The 19,313-nt window shown below is 41.9% G+C and overlaps 1 long non-coding RNA gene across 1 annotated transcript in view; it reads right to left on the reverse strand.

Annotated features, from left to right (window-relative positions):
- Positions 1-765: 765 nt before the first annotated feature.
- The window catches only part of LOC114848913 (uncharacterized), a 45,845-nt gene continuing 27,297 nt past the window's right edge, over positions 766-19,313 (reverse strand). Inside the window, exon 4 of the long non-coding RNA XR_003784516.3 lies at positions 766-2,114. This is a non-coding gene — a long non-coding RNA (uncharacterized LOC114848913). The remainder of the gene's footprint in view (positions 2,115-19,313) is intronic.

Genomic DNA, 19,313 nt, shown 5'->3' on the forward strand with positions numbered 1-19,313 from the left:
CATTCCGTAGATAGATTCCAACTCAAATTGCTTTCCCATAAACAGTCCAGCCCCCTGCATCACTCAGAGCTAACAGTACATTCAGTGATGTCAAAAAACAAAGAACTGGCCCATGAACTCCCTCCAACCCAGATATATTCATTTGGCAACTCTGCATATGCCTCAAAATCAAGTCAACTTAGTCTCGATCGGTGTCATGACAACCTAATTTAATAGATGAGCTGTTCTACTGTTAATTTATTATCTTTCCCTCCCCACACTGCCAGCCGTGTGATCATCGAGCCTTCCTGAAGGACATAACCTGTGCCACCACTACACTTCCCTCCACCTCCATGTGACGCGTGCACATCAAAGCCCTGCAGACGCTTCAGACTGACTTGAACCAGAAGTGTCAATATTTCTCTTTCTGCCAAGTTCCAGTTAACGCCGGAAAAAATGTGCTGCCGTGACACACTGACGTTTACCAGCCAACAGATTATTACTGCCTCGTAAGAAACTCCCACGGCCTGGAGAAATACTGCATGTGTATACTGGACTGTAACTGGCAGCTTTATTGCTCAGTGCCACATCTCCTTCCTGGCATTCCAATCTATACTGTCTGCCTTTCAATCACTGGCTTTAAATCTTCCATAGAGCTTGTTCTAACATTTCTTTCTGTTTTCAGGATGCAAAATATGCACTTCTTTATTGTAGCACCAGGGGAGGATTCATCAATTTACAATTTAAGTTGTAAAATCTGAAAAAGGAATCCCAGCAAATGATGAAATATTGTTACAGTAATCATCTGCAGAGGTTCTCAAACCCTGTCATCCTGTAGCATCGCCCTGCTTGTTTTACAGCTCCACACCTCGACCTTCCAGCTTTAGATGGGCTGAACACACCGGATCAGAGATGGCTGGAAACAAGCGGTTGAAGTGGTACTTGAGGACTGGGGTCTTATGAACCACTGACCTGTGTGTGTGCCACAGCTGGTATCACTCAAATGTCACATACTGCACATATGCACCGGCACATCTCCCATTGCCTTCGAACGCTGCTCAACGAGGAAACAAAGTGATTTACAGACCAATTCTAATGTCCATGATCCTGTAGTTTCTGAAAAACCAAAGTTACATTGTCAAGATGAGAAGATAACAAAATAAAGCTCGATTTCAAAAAAAAGAATGGAGTTAGTTATGATTCTTTCATTTACTACCCAGTCTTAGAAACTTACCCACAAACCTATGAAGTCATGAGAATTACAAGAGCTTTTAAAAGCACTGGCGCATCAGCTCTATGCACTGTAAACAGCGTCAATCACTGGTTTCCCCTCAGTATTTTGCTGCTTGGCAGGATCATCCCACAGCCCCGGCTGTAGAGCAAATGCACTTTAAAAAGGGGGCTATTGAACTCTAGCTCAGGCGACTAAACCCGACCGAGTACAGCTAGCTTTTCTTCCCCTACCATATGTTAAGCTCCTTCTCTTTAATAGAATGTCTTTAATCCGGAGGCATGTTGTGCAAAGCTGTATGAAAAATCATGTTTAGGAGATTAGCATTGCAATCCTCGTTCTCCTCGCCAAAGCTTATCACTTGAGGGGCTTTTGATGCCGACTGCAGGCCAGTGCTGACTCAAATGTTTGTGTGCAAGCGCGCACCAGTGTGTCTGCAGGGACCCACAACCCGTGCATTACTCAGCGGTTTTGGCTGAGGCCGTTCTCCCAAAGCTGACTCTGTATACCGTTCAGAGACACAACCCCCCCCACCTTTGGAATTTCCTCTCTCGCATGCTATCAAAGTCTGTACTTGAACTCCCCTCCTTTTTAACTTTTACTTTCTCTCTCAGCACAAAATATTACTTGTGTAGTGAAACCTGAAGCTTCTTCCCTAACTTTGAGTGTGAATTTGACCTTCTCACTCATGAAAAAAACATTTAGAAAAGCGTTAGTAAAAAAAAAAAAACATAAAACCTTCTGCTTAATAATTCTTTGATGAGATTTTAAAAACTTTACAAGGCTTAACTGATCCTGCAACACCGCCGGAAGAACGCATAACGATCCAGCAAATGTACAGAAAACACTTACCAAACGTTCTCTATCCAGCTCGCCTCAAGTGCTCCTCAATGCAGAGAGACTCCTGCGAAATGCAGAGCAATTAATGCAGTCTGTAATCTTAAGGGGCGCATTTAATTGATCAGAGACCTTATTTCCTATAACGCACACGCCATGAATAGCAACAGCGCACTCACAAACATTGAGGGGGGCTGACCGCCAAACAGGCAGAACAAAGCCCCGCGTCAGCTTTTAATTATTTCACAAATTAGTATTTTAGATTAAACATTCACAGTTTGAGTGTTTTCACCAAATGACTGTCAGATTATATCAAAAGAAATCTGAAAGTAATTTGGTTTTGAAAATGATTTCACAAGCAGTGGTGGCAGTCTCACTACGACAGTGTTTCCCCTTCACCTCACCTCATCTCTCTTGTTGTTTTTGCTGCACTGGTCAGACTGAGTTCACCACCAGTCACTGCCCCACAAAGCAAAGGTATGTATGTGCATAAGCAGGTCACAGCATATACGCGCCCAAGGTTGTTAACGCACCTGGGGAAATACTACTTGTTGCCCTGTAGCGGCCTGATAGAACGACAGTAATTAAGATTGCATTACAAGGTCAATTTGTTTATGCTCAACTTCATTTGTGCTGCAGCATGAGCACGGGAAAGTTCACCTCACTCACTTAGATCCAAGCCGATCAATAGCGTAGCATGGACTCGGTGACTCAGCCCACAGCGAACGGGGAAACAGGTGTGTGCTGTTCCAGCACTGCCTTCAATGGTTTAACTGGGTTTTTATGACGCCCTTGAGGTGCAACGCTTCCTTGAGAGGTAATGATGAACTTAACTGGAAATGCTGAAGTGGTTTTGGCTCGAGCCAGTTAGAAGCGGCATTCAGACGAAGCATGTTTAACCAAAGGTATCTGATGTTGAAAAGGACCAACATAAAATATCTATGGAGATGAAGAAATACAAAGACAGTAAAAGACAATGAATAACAGAACAACATTAGTTAAGCTCAAAATCACTTGTTTTACAAGTATTAACTGACCAAAATCCACCACATGGCAGGACAAGGCTCAGAACACAGAAGCACGAACTAAACATCACTACCAAGCAGGGGAAAACCCATTAACAGGCAGCGAATACAAACAGAAAACTAATCAAACGGAACACAAGGGCGATGGGGACAGACTGACCAGGAAACAGCGATGCACAACGGGACCGACTGACGAACACCAAACTCACCAGGTAAAAGAATGCATCAACACACCTCATGTAGCATTAGAAGTAGTCTTGAAGGAAACGTAAAAGACACATAAAATGGAAAAGTTACTTAGCAAACATATTTTAATAAAACTTATACACTTTGGTTTTCATTATAATCCAAAGCACAGGTGTTGTCTAAGCTTATTGAAGCTCATTTTACCTAAACCCGACCTCACCCTGTGGACTCCACTCACCACAACCAGTACTTGCTTTTCCTGAATAAGCTTTATTCTTAAATTGGGTTAAAAATGACAGGTGCTGAAACTTTTAGCTACGAATTTAATCACATGAATTAAGACAGAAGAGAAGGGGAAGCTAATGGCAATAGGTAATTGGACCAGTACGGTCTACTGATGGCAATCACATCAATATGTTAAAAATGAAAGTAAGCTGGTATCTCATTGACCTCTCCATTTAAATCACTGAGGAGGATTTTTTCCAGCCTGAGAATCTGAGAATTTCATGCTAATGACTGATTTAAACTTTTTTTTTTTCCCTTCTTTCGTCTTTCTTTTTATAAAGCCGTCTCTCCACACCTTGAAAAGTAAAATTACTAACCAGGCCAGGTTTATGTAACCTATGACCTGTTTAGTGCCACAGCTCAACTGAGCCGCAATATTTCACATAAGGTCGCAATCATGTTTTCAATTCTATCACATTTTTTGATTGATGTGTTTTCCAGTATGAGAGATTCCAGCGCAGCCCTGTGTGCAGTGAAATATGGCTGGCACTGTAGGTTACGATGAAAGCAACGGCATCTAGGGCTAAAAGTCAAAGGGGAGTCAGACAGCAAACCCCAGCAACATCATGCTTCTAAAAAGGCCAGTAGCTTCGGGGGAAAAAGAACTAGGCCCTTGAATAGAAATAATTATAGAGCTGTGGTTCATAATCCAATCTGTAATTTTTTATCTTTGTCAGGAGAAGGTCAGAGAATAGTAGGATCCTTTCATTTACAGTAAGATTCTTCAAATGACCACTACAAATATCAGACTTTATTATGCAGAAAATGATCTTAACAATCAACTAGTTATGACTGTTGCAGCGCTACCTTTGAATGAAAAGGGATGACATTTACATATATGAAAAATAAGCTGCTGTTCTTGCTGTGAAGAGGAGACATCTGATGTGATTTCTGTCCAAAAACGCATCAGGGTAACCACGGCAACTGAGTCTACTTTTAAAAACAGGGCCAGCTTACATGTCACCAGCATCGTGCTGACATGAGCTGAGAGAACACAAGGCGCCTTGTTACTGGATACAGAATGCTTTCCCTGGAAGAGGCTACAGGAATACCGTGTGCGTGCAAGTTAACAGCTCTGAAGACGCCGAGCAGGCTTTACTCCTGTCAGTATCTCATGTTGTGTTGGACTCTTTGAAACCGGGAGCATTTGTCTCCTCTCCCAGCTGTGCGAGTGCACTTGACGCAGCTCTGCTCAAACAGGATTCAGAAATGGCCCAGGGGTGTTAGATAAGTACCAGACCCAAGGACCTGCAGGGTTCTGATTGACTTGACCCAGGCTGGTGGAGCGTGAAACGTTTTAGCTCAGGATTCAAAGTCTAATTTAAATGATTTAATAGAATATTTGTTCATATACCTACAGGTTTGATAAAAGCAGGAAGTCCACATGGGTGCTGTCATTAACCCAATTCTAATTATTCAGAGGTTTTTCTCTATCTCATCATGGTTCTCTGTGTCTCTTTGTGGTGTTTCTGGATATGTTCTGTATCCGTGCAGTCATTTATATCATCATTTGGTGGCTGCTTTCTATCTCTTTATGGACCTATTTGGTCTGCTTTGTCTGCCTTCATTAGGGCCTCTTTGTGGTAGCTTTGTATTTCAGTGGTCGGTGGTCAAGTTCTGCGATTTCCAAACCCTCAATCGCTAAATATCCCTTCAAACAGAGGTTTTGTGTCAGACAAACCAGATGTCAGGTGGCCCTGCCCTCCCGTGTCAGGCAGGTCCCAGTAATGGTGATGGCAGCATCCCAATCCTATTATTGCCAATATTGGTCAATTTGAACGGACCCAAAATGAAAAATGTGTTCACTTTTTTGTAGCATCCCAGCAATAGCATTATTAATTCCTACTTTTGTAAGTTTGTAAGTACAACAAATGTCAGAGCAACAGGAGTCTAGAAAGCATTTCTTAGGGAAATTACAGACGAACACCTAATAGATAAAATGAAGCTTTTAATGCCTCTGCACCTGCTTGGAATGCCTACTAGCGTGTACTTTCTCTTGCTATTTCCTGGCTCAGTATGAGGACATATCGCCGTGCTGGGAGCACGAACAGAAGGATCACGGCATGACCAAAATGTAGACTATGTGAGAGCACGCGTGTGCCCCAGATTACACTAATTTTACCAGTGTGCACTCAATGTTGTAATTAGGCTCGGAAACCCGTGCTTTGGTGTGTTACTGGCAGCAGGAAGAGGCCCCGACTCAAAATAAACCACAGTGGTTGTGCTCATGTTAATGAAGGAGCCCGCTGTTCAGTTCATTTCATGTTTTTTAACAGTTGGTCGATATCAGAGGGAAACAGGGCAAAAATGCTAATCCTTTGGAAATCGTTTTTCTTCACAGATGAACTGTGGTTTAAGCACAAAAATGGAAGAGGCGATGTCAAATCGAATGTCAGACTGAGCACTTCATTCTGGAGAGGGACACTTGACGTTGCACTGACCAAAAAGAAGTTTCAGTCTATTCTGCGGCGCTACAGTACAGTTCGCCAGGAGCCTAAACATGCATCAAAGCCGTCTGAGGCCCATTTGAAGTCTTCAGGAAGAGCTGACTTGCAAGGATTTCCTTCACACTCAGCAGACCCGAGTCCCACAGAGCACGTACGCAGAGGCAGGAATAAAGGCAGCGCAGACTTTCTGGGATAGTTTAAACAACTTCATTTGTGCCACAAAAGAGCTGGAGATGAGATTTCACAAATTCTGAAATTAATAGTTTGTTAACCTGAATCCTTGAATGAATACTGCCAGATAGACTGGCGTGTTCAGACAGTATACGGAGCCCAGTGCAAATATTCCATTCAGCTCATGCTCGCTCTTTGTGAAGGGAGAAGACCAATCATATGGTCTATCACTCTGAATTCAAAACAAAATGCCATGCTGTAGCTGAGTCTTAACGAAATCATTCAAAGACGCACGCCTGCTGCATAACGGATGCTCCCTACTTTGTTATTGTTGGAGGGTGTGTGAGAATGGTCCAAGGGCTAGAATTATGCATAAACACAACTTCATGATTGCAACACATTTATCAGTAAGGTGTGGGAGCGGTTGCGCACCATGATCTTTAAACCTGGGTTTCATTCTCTTCAGGATGGATGATTTCAGGCTGAATTTGCAGCTTCCAGTGGTGACCTTTACTCGAATACTTAATCATGGCACTAATCCCACTTTGACTATTTATGTTTTTATGTCAGCAGAATCCAAGTGAAAAACTGAACGCGGCCATCTCTCCCAGTGGCCTCAGCATTTTGGACTTGAGACAGTGATACATTGTGATAAGTTAATTAACATTGATAATGCCCCTGCTGCTCCAGATAGCAGGGGAATAACAATAGCCCTGAGCCGATTTGTAGAGGCCACACACAATGCTGATGCTTGACCCAGACTGATGAGCATTCATACTGTATCTCATTTGTATATTTTCCACTTATATGAATACAGTTTGAATCATATTACAGCATTTTATTGCCTTGCATTGTTGCTTTTACACTTTATTTGTACTGTAGGTCATTGAGCTTGAAACAAAAACATTTGGGTCAACAGCCGAATGATGTCACGTTACATTTTAAGGCTTCTTATAGTTGCACTATTTTTGCATCACCTCAGATTAACAATGAAATTGTAGTCTGCAAATAATTCCTGCTTCAGGACCAAGTTGATTTGAAGAGTAATTCCATCTGAAGAAAGACTTTGCAATAAGGCTTTTAACAAAATTTCAGAACATAGTGTAGAGCCTCCGATAATGACGCCCCAGTCTGAGCTTTAAAACCTCTGGGCTTGTTAACTGTATTACACTCTCCTAAACACTCTGTCACAGTAAAACTAACAATAGTAGGCGACTAAACAGTTCAGTAGAATGCAAATGGAATAAAGTTCATTCATAGTAATTTAACTCATTTAAGAAAAACTGATATCAGACAAAGAAGAAGGATTTGTAAAGTTGGAAATGTCAGACTCCCATAGTATTATCTTCAAAAAGCCTTTCAACTCCAATTGAAAGTAGAATTCACATGCAACAATGACAAATCCTTTATTCTTACTCTTTTCTTTTCCAGGATTATTTGTCCTGTAAGAACCTTTTAGCGGTTAAATCCTGTTGGTGAAGTAATTGAATTGGTCGTGGAAGTTTTATAATAAGACATCGCCATGCAGCGATTTTCCATGACGTTGACTTGTCAGAAGGCCACCTACTACAAATACACGACACATGCTGTAAATTAGTAGATGGATCATAAGCTTTTTAAAGTGTCAAAGCCGGTGACATAAAAAAAAACATTTTATGCCTCAAAATGATTTTTACTGGGAGAAAAACGTCAACCTTTCACCTCAGAGTGCGTCATGAGCTTTTAATGAGGACTTGGTTGACTCACTAGTAGCGTACAATTGCAGGCCTAGTAGCTGATAACAAAGGCTCTAATTGGCTGACTTGAGAGCTGTTGTGTGTGTGTGTGTGTGTGTGTGTGTGTGTGTGTGTGTGTGTGTGTGTGTGTGTGTGTGTGTGTGTGTGTGTGTGTGTGTGTGTGTGTGTGTGTGTGTGTGTGTGTTTTTCTTTACGTTGCCTTTTACATTATTCAATTATTCTATTATTTTTTCCTCCTTTTCCTCCTGCAGCTGTAAAAATAGACAGAGAACTGTCACAATAGAACTGATGATGTTTGCATGGCAACTTCAGGAAGCTACAGTAGGAGGAATGGGAAGTGGGTGACTCAGTCTGTTGGGAAATACATTTTAGGTGAGGCGGCGCTAACTGTTGTATAACTGTTGTATACATCAACAAAATACTGGTTGGACATAAAGCAACCCGTGCAGCCGTACTTGAACCAAACGCCGGCTTTAGGAAGTCCCTCTAAATCCCCCACTGATGTCCAACTGCCAAAAAACTAATAGCTCAAATGGAACCAAATGGAACTGTAATCGACTGAACGTCCCCAAACATGATGTGAGTGCAGCTTCTCCTCCACCGTGCAGAGAAGGTCCTACCAGCAGATCACAATGCACTCGGAACCGCTTTGGATCACAAGCGCGTGCGTCTGAGGCCGACGACGGGTTAGACAGCGCATTGGTGCTGAATGAGCAGCGTCAAAGGGACTTTTAGATTCAGCCGCTGACAGTTGTTCATGAATACTTTATAAACATGATGATATTTACAGCAGATATTGCCTGTTGGTGATGACTACTTTAGGGAGCAGGGGAGGCGGAACGCACCACAACTCCCTGCTAGTCTTGATGAATCCTCGCCTTCAGATGAAAGAGACATTTAATGTCTGAATTATAACCCTCAAAAAACTAAATATTATAAGTACCTACAGTAAATAGAAAAATTAAGATTAAACGATTAAACACAATATGTTCATCTGAGCAGTAGGATCACCTCACACTCATGTGGAAGCTGTATTCACGCCTACAGTACATCTTGGTATCTCGGTATAAAAAACAATAACACACAAAGTGTCGGTAAAACACAATTCACATTCCACAGTGTGAACATAATGCAAGCAAGAAAATAATAGCAGCGACATAACATATTCACCTGATACCATTATTCTCCGCATGAACACCTTGTACTTCGAGCAGGACAAAATGTCTCCTCGCTAAGATAAAAAGAAGATTTCACGTTTTACCAGCGCAGCTGTTAATCCACTGCAAACATCCGCCATCCAGAACGAGACACCTTCCAGCAGTGTCACAATGCAAACTTGCAAATGGCCCACGAGACAGTGCGAGTGAAATAGTGTCAGGCAGACATCCCCAGTCCATCTGTGGGAAGTAATTATGTCAGCATCAGCAGCTAATTAGAAAAGGAAAAATGTGGAAATGCCAGATGCTGAATGCCCAGATCAATCAGCCTGGAATATAAAAGTAGCTGCTGCAAGTTGGTGTCAGTGCGAGGATGGGCCATTCTCTTTAGCACCCATGAGCTCACATGGATCTGTTATGACAGCTCCTGGAATAAGCATGCAGCAGCGTGTGTGTGTGTGTGTGTGTGTGTGTGTGTGTGTGTGTGTGTGTGTGTGTGCAAGTGTGTGTTTACCAAAACAAGCTTAGAAAAACCCATTCGGACCATTTGAGACTTTTTTCTGCTCACTTGGCTACTGTTACTTGAATAGTTTCCCCCCATTAATCATTACAGCAGCCGAGTCGCTTCCTCCTGCACATATGACTCACGCACATACACATTCGAAGGCCTGATCAGAACACTGCGGAACAGAAAAATGCTACCTGGAAATAATAGCAGAACACGATGCACTCGAATAAAAGAGTCACACCAGCGTGGAGCCGAATTCCCACCGTGATCTGAGCGGGGTCAGCGAGGCCGAACGGCTTCTCCAGAGGTGCGTGGGCCGCGGAGAGGCTGACGCACCGCTGTAATGTACAATTACTACACAGTCATCAACTTAAAGGCGTGAGGTGGCTCTAAGTACAGATGACGTCAGTAGAAACATCAACGCCGCATCTAAACATCATGTGGCATTTCCTTGACTGAAGGGCATTAATCATAGTCTCATCGGTCTATAAGAACTCTCATTGAATGACTAAACCAGTGGGTAGAAACTAAGGAGACATGTGATACACAGGGCTGTTATGTGCATGTTTTTGATGACTTATAGTTGACGCATTATCAAATCAAGGGTGAAACACTGCATCAGCGTCCCAAACTCAATATCACATTGACTGGTATACAGTATGTGACCTTAATGTCACATACTGTAAAACTTTAACATGACTTTAACGTCAAATACTGTAAAAATTTGTTTTTGTCATTTTTGAATATGCTCAGATTTCTTTTCCTAATAATGTAATGTGTGTTTGTATTAATTATAGTCATGCAGGTTTCCTTAAATGAATCCTCAGGGTCTTATTTTTTAACGTGCTCAGTGTTTTCTATAGGGAGAACGCATTCAGGCAAGATGTTGTTTACAGTCATTCCGCCTGTAAAATATAGATGTTTTTCTGTCGGAGGCATAAATCTTCCAAGTAACGTCTGATAATCCTGTACCTGCAGCTACAGAGGCTCTCGTCTCCCCCGGTCCTGAGCAGGTTGCTTGTCAAATATCAGCTCTACTTGACGCAAGCGTTCGTTGTCTCGCCAGACAATTGATGTGGCCTTGAAGGCGAATGCGTGATTTTCTCGGTGGTATACGTGAAGTGCTGCTCATGTTTATGCACATACATAAACACATTCTATTTTGATCAAACAGCACTTCAAAATGCTTTTTTCTGTTTTATTTTCTAGCCTAAGGTGGGTACAGTGTGCATGTGACTTTGGATTTTAAATAAATAAAATGTGGATAAATGGGGATTTTAAGATGTTTCAGGTTTAATATCTCAGCTGATGATGCATGCAGATTTTTACAAGCCACTAATTCTTTGTGTAATGGTATATATCTGGAGGTAGGTATATATAACCTAGTCTTTACCTGTTCACCACTATTTGACCAATTCCATTCCCAACCTCAGATTTCATCTGAGGCTGAATCAGATTTATTGGCTACATTTGTACAGGGCAAACAAGGAATTATTTACATATGTATTTTAATTATTTACATAATTGTACAGCACATTGAAGGGTTATTGGATCGTTGCAGAGTTCAGCTCAGGGGAAGAAGCTGACTGGTGTCTGGTGCTTCTTGTGGCGCCTGCCAGATGGGAGGAGCTTAATCGGTTTGTATGTGCAGGTTTGTGTAAGGTCAGCAGTGACGCTTGCTGCCCGTTTTCTGAGTCGGGTCATTTATCTTTACCTCGTGATTTTCATCCAATACAGTTTTCCCCCACGAGCCTCTCACAGACTCCTCATTTCACACCAATTCCAAACCAGAGGAGAACGTGAGGACACTGTAGCTTGTGGTCTGGTCGGAGTACCTGGCAGTCCATTTCAACCTGTCGCACGAATTATCCTTATCAAACCGAATACGTGGGCAGCCACCCAAAACACTGCTATTGGAAATTGGCATCGAAGTTATTAGGTTTGCGTACAAATTTCCTGCAGGCAACGCTTTTGGCACCACGTTAACGCTTTCGCATAATTTACGCAAGAATTTCTGTGGAGCCGTTCGTTCACCAAAAAATGATGTTAAATCACTTCCACTTCGGAGTAAAGCTTTTAAAACTGTTCCGCTCCATAATGAGATCAAAACTGTCACCATTTAATGTGTCTCCATCTGGAGGAGGCTTTATTGCCCTCATACATGACATGCACCCCGATCCATATTAATGATCGCAGCCTGTTGTGGCTGTTACTGCCAGATGAATGCAGACATTTATTAACCCTGGGTGTCCATTGCAAAAACACAGTAAACACATTTATTATTTTAAGTGATGTCAATAAGCTGACCTTTGCTTCCTGTGTTCAGTATGCTTGATTTAGTCCGCTCCAACGACAACATCCCTGTTTATTACATGTGCTGGCGTATGAATACTGATACAGTTCTGCATTTGAGATCACAAGATGATACGTTGGTGTTTGATTAATACATTTTCTAAAAAAAAATTCTCTATTTGTAAGACTTTAAAGCCTTTGCTCCCACAAGCTGTCTCCCATTAGCATACAATGCTATTTGACCTCTACGTTTCTTTTGATATGCCACTTAGTCTACAAAAGCATTCTCATAAATTTGGTTTCAAAGTGAGCTGAAAACAGGAAACGTGAAGTTGGGTCAAAATTAATTTGTAATCTGTTGCCCAGGAAAAGCAGCCTATTGATCTAAATTCACCACGTGTTTGAATTAGGAAACCTTTTACGCTATAAAATTATAAAGTACAGTATTTCTGCTGCTTTTTAATTAATTTATTCAGGAAGTCAGGCATAAAACAGTCCTCGGAATAAACCTAATCAAAGAATGGTGCAGTCCCAACAAAGCTGACAAAAGTTCAAAAATGCACTTCCAAGTAATTCCACTTCCCCTTTTTTAATCACGTCTGTTTATTGACTGGGAGCCTGGAGTAAATAAGCTTTTTGTGATGGCGTGACGCTCGAGGGACTTGATTGCTTGGGTGGACACACAGGTTGACTGAAAAAGTGGTCAGTCATCAAAATTAGGCACTGGTACTTCAAGCAGGAGCCTACAGTGATGTGGGAATGAAGCCACATGTGCCTTGGTCCTATTGAAGTTAATGTTTTTTTCTTAATAAATGGTCATTAATCAACGGACGGAGATTCGGATCCAGCTGCTCCACTTCTGGATGTGGTCACTATTTTTTAGACACTGAGCGACAAATGCTCGTTTTTAATCTCCACTTTGTGCCACACAATAATTATTGTTTTGTGTCATTCATCTGGTTTACAATATCTGAGGCTATTGCTACTGCCAGTGTCAAACACTGTAGGCTGTAGTGCCAACGTTCACAATGAGCAGTCAGTTTACACTTACTGTACATATTGTATATTAAAATAACACGTTTTGGGTCCAGTCCTGTTCTTTTACTGTAGCAGGAGCCTTTGAGTGGACACTCACTGTACTATACATTACCTTGACAGCTGCATCCCTTCCTCAACCTTTATTCTAATCCAAACCCAAATCTTTTTTTGACCTCAATCTTAAACTTTTAATCACAATTTTAAACTGCATCTTACAGTAAATTTATTAAATTATAGATAGTTTTAGGGAGCAGATACAATATCACTACAAGACCAAAATCCCAGTGTCTGAACAAACCATAAATACAAACATACAAATATAAATAAGTGTAAAAACTCAGCTGTTACTTCACACCGTCTTAACAGCGTAGTGTAATACATATTAAGGACCAGCACAGAGAAATCACACTGGCAAGCTCCATTCAACTGTTTCATATTCCGTTTCATCCTCCACCCCCATCCACATCCATCCTTCCCCTCCTTCCTGCAGACCTGCTCTGCGTCTGTGATCTGAAATCTCTGGCCTTGGGAACTCCTGGGTACGCTTTGATCCCTAGTTTTGTTCATTATCATGAGCACGATCAATGGAGATATGAGCAGCCAGAACCGGCCAGAACAGATCGGGGGGTGGAGGGTGGTTTCGCTGTGTGTCTTGATCAATAAGTTTGTGTCATGGTTCTAGGGAAATGAACTTATTTCCAGTTTCATCATATCTGGAGGTGGTGGACTCCCACTACAATAAAAGACAAGTTCGATTCATGAGGGTCTGGACAGACATTCTTATCTCAAATAGCGATAGTCTGAGTTTGAAATATTCTAAGGATAAATTTATAATTAAATGAATACACAGAGGCATTTTTCAAATTACCATATAGTACAAAGATGGACAGAGACACTGACTTGTGTTGCTTGGCCTTTGGGATTGACATGCCAGAATAAGAAATGTTAATTGGCTTAAACATCAACCTTTATAGGACTTAATGAGCTCAGATAATAAACCGTCCAGGTGAAGATGTCGCACTGATGTGTTACAGTAATGTCTGATATATTACTTTATTACCAAGTTTATTACTACTATATTACTAAGTGTGTGCTGTAAAGAAAGTGATGGTCTGGAATGAGTAAAAAGCCACAAAGTCTTTTTTTTCTTCTTTTTTTTTGCTGTTTTGCAAATGTACGGACTACAGCACATTGCTTTGTGTGAAAAAAGGCTCGCTTTGGACTGTATCGTTATGCTGAATGCTGAGGGTGGACTGGGGATTTAGAATGTGTTGTTGTTGCTGGGTTTAGAGAAAAGCTGACAAGAGGAGGTTAAAGGGCGTTTATTTAACAAGGTGCCAATGGAAAGAACAGGATAGTGTAGGGCTGCAGTAAGAGACGGCAAGACGCTGAGTGATGAGCAGACTCATACAGAATAAGAATAGATTTACAAGGTTGTAGACTTTTGCTAGGAATACCAAGAGTAAACAGCTAACAGTTGTCAAGCCGCGCAACCAGGAAGTGCAAAACAGGAAGCAGAGGGCAGCAGATGAAGGAAAAGTACAGTAGATCACTGCTTTACGCCCCTTTAAGCACAGCCCCAAATACAAAACAGACAAGGTGAAAGCAAAGGTCTGCAACCGGCAATCAGTCTGGGTCGGCAGCAGGTAAAAGGGGAACTATTAGAATGGATGATCAATGAAGAAACTAGGGCTGCAACAAGGAATCAAAGAATCGATAATAATCGATGATGGAAATTGATCAATAATGATTTGCCGTTATCAATCAGTCAGTCTGCGGCGCAGCGCAACGGCAAAAGAACGCAGCCGCTGGTGAAATGCATGGGAAAACAAACCAAGCTGCAGCTGGAGAAAGGCCAAGTCCTAATTTCTACATATGAGCATTAAAAACCAACCAAAGACAATGTTAACCTGCAAGTCATACAGTACAAAGTTCAGCTGGTGGTTTGTAAATACTACAGCGACACAGAACGTAAAAATGAACCACTGGTGTCCCGGATGTAGCAGCGGTGACAAACACTGTTTATCCATCACGTGAATTCTCTTCATTAAGTGTCGCTGTGTTAAAAGTTTCTTTGTTACTTAATCTGTTCCGTCGCCAGCGTCAGTTGGCTGCGCAATCATGTCGTTCGCTACTTAGGGATGAACGGTGCAGACACTAAATGTAACAGCTGCATTAAAATATGACGACATGGTTTTTAGTGGCCTCTGAGCCAGAAGGAGCACAGGAGTCTCTGTGGAGTTTACATGGTTTCCCATGTCCTCGTGGGTTTTCTCCTACGGTCAGATTGACTGGAGCTGCTGCACATTAGAACAAAACTCTATGCTTTCTTATATTTTGGATATTGAAGTTATATTATTAAAATGCTGGATTTTGTATTTTGTTTGAGATTTAAAGAGTCAAAATCTAAATTTATTGATTTGATAATTAATTATCAAAATAATCGTTAGTTGCAGCCCTGGAGAAACACAATGTGGCAGGTTGCTCATGTCTGTGGTGTGGAATAAATAGGAGACACAGTAATGCAGGAGTTTGTGATAAGCTGATGACTGAGGAAGCTGGAGATCCATGCAGCATATAGTGATAAGAGTGATCGGCAGAAACTAAATATGAATTTAAGATTCACAGCCGAGCAGAGAGAAAAGTGAGCAAAAGAATGTGGCATATAGTTTCACTGAAACTCTGTGCCTATAGTCCGAGTTGGACGTCGGCACTGGACCGAGGACTGCTCCCTTCTTTCCGTACCATCTGCTTTCTATCTTTGTCAGGACACACTTCAGATCTTCGCAAGAACTTTTCAAAGGCTCGAAGAGTTTCTCACAGAGCCACCCGACCTTTTGACATTTATAGGAGTCTTTGAACACTACGAAATGGTGCTACATGAATGATGAATGGTGCTGGGATGACACGGGCTTGACGTCACACTGCACGCCGCAGTTTACACGATCATATTTAATACCAGTGAATCATTTTCTCATAATGTGTGAGCGAGTGAAAGTCCTCAGGATTTAAACCAATGTTGGTGATGGAAAATGTATAATATTTATGGATGTATGCTTATAAAAAAGCCAAACAGTTGTTGATAAACATTGATTTTTTTTCTCATTTGTTAAATCTATACATTTAAAATATTTTTCCTTCCATTCATAAACAATATTATATATATTTTTTTTATTATTATTATTTTTTTCCCTAAACCATACATTTATAGAATGATTGAAAATATATCAACCCCATCCCTGCTCTATGACTACCAGGACGCATCCATGCACATACTAGATCTGCTGAACACGTCCAGTGACCAATCGGTGAACATTCATTATGGATGGTAATTAAAGTCACACATTCTGCACACACACTGTAGGTTTTTCTTTCTTTCAAATACCAATCAGTAAGAATAAAGTTGTGTTTACAGGCGCTCATTAGTGAGGCCATTTTGTCAAGCAGTTCCAAGTTGTTGTTTTAAGTGAGCTTTCTGGTGTCTCTTGAAGTTGGAGGTCATGTTGGGTTGCTCTCTAATTGGGTGTCAAGAGGATTCTAACTATTTTCACACCCACACAGCAGACACATGTGTGTGCGCGCACACATACACAGGCAGGAAATACATCCTGGTTTAATTGGTCAAATAGGCTTCCCTAACCACCAGCGCAAAATCATAAACCTATACACACACACACACACACACACACACACACACACACACACACACACACACACACACACACACACACACACACACTGCAGTGATATAGAGAAGAAGCCTCTAATAAGGATTTGTCAGGCCTGTAGATTTGCAGAGCACTGTGGGAAAAGCTAACTTGCTGCTCCAGAGACAGGCCACTTTGACTGTGGTCATGGCTGCCGTTGTTTTCCACACTCAACAGCCAATTAAAATGCACGACGTACAGCAGAGGCCATATGAGCAGACACATCAAGGCGCTCTTCGGCGTGTTGCAGAATTGGTGAGTCATGTTTCTGAGTTGTTTCTGTAAAAGTTGCTGAGGTGCAATGGATTATTTATCATCATCGGCTGTACAGAGAAATGGGCATCGCGCCCAGAGTTAGTATTCTGAAAGAAAGGCAAATAATAAAAACAACAAAAAAAAACTGTCCGAAGCGCCAGCCGATGCCAGACTTCTGACTCACTTTACACAAATAGTAAACTAGTACACACAGTTCATATTGCATTAGTTTAATGTGAGACCTTGCTGATCAAAGCGCCTTGGCTCCCGTTTCCAGAGTGGTGCAAATGAGTTGACCGTTATTTGTGCCATCATCAGGAATTTCTTAATGGACTACTGACTGTATCCAACCTTTCTTGCAAACCCTGAGGTTCTTTTATTTATCCCCAACTGAGATGTCAGGACATTAGGATGAGACTAGCATTGCTAATGCAGTACAAATAAATAAGACTGAAGATTCAGGGAGATACTTAATATGAGATATTAAACAATTAACCTTTTTTCAGTGTAGCATTAGCTGACTGAGTTAATGCCAGCCTGTTACATCAATATTATGGAGAAATTGTGAAGCCTGTTTGCTTTATATTACGTGAAGACACTTGTGTAGTCCATTGTTTTCAAGTGTTACACACAAGCAAAAACAGTAACACATACGTAAATTACTTTTCAGCATCTTTGAAATCTGAGCAGGCACACGTCCAATCAGCATCAAACAGCAAGTGGACGATTCTGTGGATCAGGAAGCTGTGTTTTTGGAAGGAGTCCTCGCTTCTAGTGTGAAAACAACACCTTCGTGACGCAGACTGTTCAAAAACAACATGACGCGGTCCCGTCTTTAAGGAGCGCCGTGCGCTGCCGTAATTTCGGGGGCTGATGCAGTCCTCGGCAAGCGTCTACTCTGCCTCTTTCTCAGGACTCCGGCAATGCAATCGCACAGAGACTTGTTAAAAGGGGAGAGGAGGACGAGGACCGCGGAGGGAGGGATCAATCCCAGCAGCTCCCTGAACGGAACGAATCTACCAGTAACACTGGCTTCCGCGCGACAGCTCCTCATGAGCGCCAGGCTTATGAGGTGATTTATACCAGTACATGAGAGGGCAGGGGCAATGTCACAAGGATCTGGTGGCGATTCATAATATCTACCGCTAACTCCACCATTTATCTCTCTCCTACTCAGCCGTGTCACTTCATTGATTTTCACACCCTTTACAACAAAAAAAACATAAACACACAAACACCGCTTTACCAACAGTGACAGTTGAAATAATGCAGTAAAACAGGTCAGGAGTGTTTGCCTGCTCAGTGTTTACTTACTCTGTGTCTGAGGCGACTAATGAATCTATTTAAGTTTACAGCAATGACATTTACTAGTCATTTTTATTATATTCACGTGGTGAAACCCAACATGTACATGAATTCTATAGAAGCTGCCAAGTTAAGGACCTGTTGGACAGTTCCTTAAAGGTAAATAATGGTTCTGTTTATCACTATTGCACAGATTAAAGATGCACTCATCAGTCTGCAATATTTTAGGACTCTATAACCTTTTTATAACCGTTACGGTATTAAAAACACCATGACAGTTAGCCTTTTTCTAAAATCCCTCCAAACAACCTACAGAGAATAACCAGAAGACGCATCCTTGACCTGATGGGTCTCTCCACAGCTTGACAGCACAACAGCGCCTGCATCATTATCAGAACTTACCCACTTCTCTGAAATTGCCTTCTGCCCATGAAATTAATGACGGGCATTTGTACAGTGACAGGGAGCACCCAATGCAACTGTAATCGCTCTCCAACTGTGTCGCGACGCCGCAGAGGACACGAGGAAAACAAATGACGAGACAACAAGGCTCGTCATTAGCTGGCGAGGACTCTGACGCGGGGGCCGGTGGGGTGGGGAGGGGGTGCTCAGCCACCGGAAATTGGAGAACAATGGCCCGGTTTTCTGATTTTTCCCACAGGTGGGCAAAAGGCAGCATAACCAAAGATTTTAAAGTGGGTTCTAGGGCAAATATTAAAATCTTAATTAAGTGACACTGCTTATTTGAAATTGTTGTGTAAAATAACACGATCAGATGATTAAACCAAGGAGTACTGAACTACAGAGGCAGCCGGTAAAAGTGTCTACCCCCACCGTGTTTGGGTTTCAAATCTGCCGCGTCAGTGGCGGGTTTGTACTGCAGGAGGAGTGTGTTACGTCCTTCTGGCCTGTAGGTGGCGATTGACTCCCACTTTTGGTCCTGAAACATCGTAGTTGCTTACGTCATATAGGCTCTTGTAGAACAACCAATGATCAGGTCTTTGGTGGCCTAGTGGTTAACGTGCATGGACACAACGTTTTTTTTTTTGTCCGGGGTTCGAGTCTGAGTGGAAGCAGTTTTTTTATTTTAATTATTGGAAAAACAGCGTCTCATCATCATGTGATCACGAGATGACAACGTTGTATTACTTAGT

This window comes from Betta splendens, chromosome 2 (genome assembly GCF_900634795.4).
Source record: "Betta splendens chromosome 2, fBetSpl5.4, whole genome shotgun sequence".
Taxonomy (NCBI): domain Eukaryota; kingdom Metazoa; phylum Chordata; class Actinopteri; order Anabantiformes; family Osphronemidae; genus Betta; species Betta splendens.